Here is a 1054-nt window from a genome sequence, read left to right on the forward strand (position 1 = left end):
CTCCCACCCCCCTCCCCACTCTAATTACCCTAGATTTCTTCTCTCCTTCTGAAAGAGTAATGGTTACTCTGCTGGTTTGTTGCCTAGATGATCAGACTAAAGCTGAGAGGTGTGTTCAGGTTCCCCAATATTATCATAGAGCCGATGCTTCTTCTGTCACTCTGGAATGGGCTTTGTGGAGAGGGGCATCCTCTTCTTTTTGGTCACTGCTGGTGACTCTCCTTCTGTCAATGCACTCCAGTGGCTGGCGGACCATCTGCATGGTGGTTGTGGTGTCTAGCTGCTTCCACGGCAGCTGTGGATATTGTGGGGCCTATGACCCCTGTGGAAGAGATTCCGAGCACTGAGATTCCTGCCAGGCTCAGGAAACCACAAACACCCTTCAGATCTCAGTCTCACTCACTGAATGCTTTTTGAAATCTGCATCTGTCTTCCAGCCTCCCCTTCCCCCTGACTCACCAAGGTACTGTATGATTTCAGACTCTTTATTGACAACTATCAGGTTAAGTGTATTAATGGGAAGATGTGTTAGGTGCAGAAGCGACCGACATCATATTCCCACAAAATGAGTCCCGAGGAGGTCTCTGCACATGATGTCTTAGTTTCAAAAGGGAGCAACACACCAAAAATAGATCACTGCTGTTCTCGCTCAAGTTCTGAGGACTCTGGGATCAATGCGATTGGGGCTCACTATCTGGAATCGTGTGATGAGGACACAGAAGAAGGAGCAGAACTGAGTTCAGAAGAAGATTACAGTCCAGAGAGCAGGTGGGAACCGACGAGTGCACCCTTCTCTCCCCTTCTCAGTCTGATCTGGAAGCGACTGCAGCGATAGAAACCACCCTGTGAGAGTCCAGGCGGGAAACTGTGCCCTCTGAGCCACGTTGAGCTTTTGTACTTTTGTCTGATGGATCCTTTTTCTCAAGGCTGTTGATATTCTCTACCCTTGTCTGACAGCAATAGCAGTTCAGTGGTCTGCAGATTAGCTTCAGTCTTCAATTAGTCTTATAACTAAGACATTCTTTTTATTATAAATGGTTTTCTTTTGTATTTT

The 1054-nt window shown here is 47.2% G+C and overlaps 1 pseudogene; it reads left to right on the forward strand.

Annotated features, from left to right (window-relative positions):
- Positions 1 to 315: 315 nt before the first annotated feature.
- LOC134366705 (UPF0524 protein C3orf70-like) lies at positions 316 to 849 on the forward strand (annotated as a pseudogene).
- The last annotated feature ends 205 nt before the right edge of the window (positions 850 to 1054 follow it).

This window comes from Cynocephalus volans, chromosome X, assembly GCF_027409185.1.
Source record: "Cynocephalus volans isolate mCynVol1 chromosome X, mCynVol1.pri, whole genome shotgun sequence".
Taxonomy (NCBI): domain Eukaryota; kingdom Metazoa; phylum Chordata; class Mammalia; order Dermoptera; family Cynocephalidae; genus Cynocephalus; species Cynocephalus volans.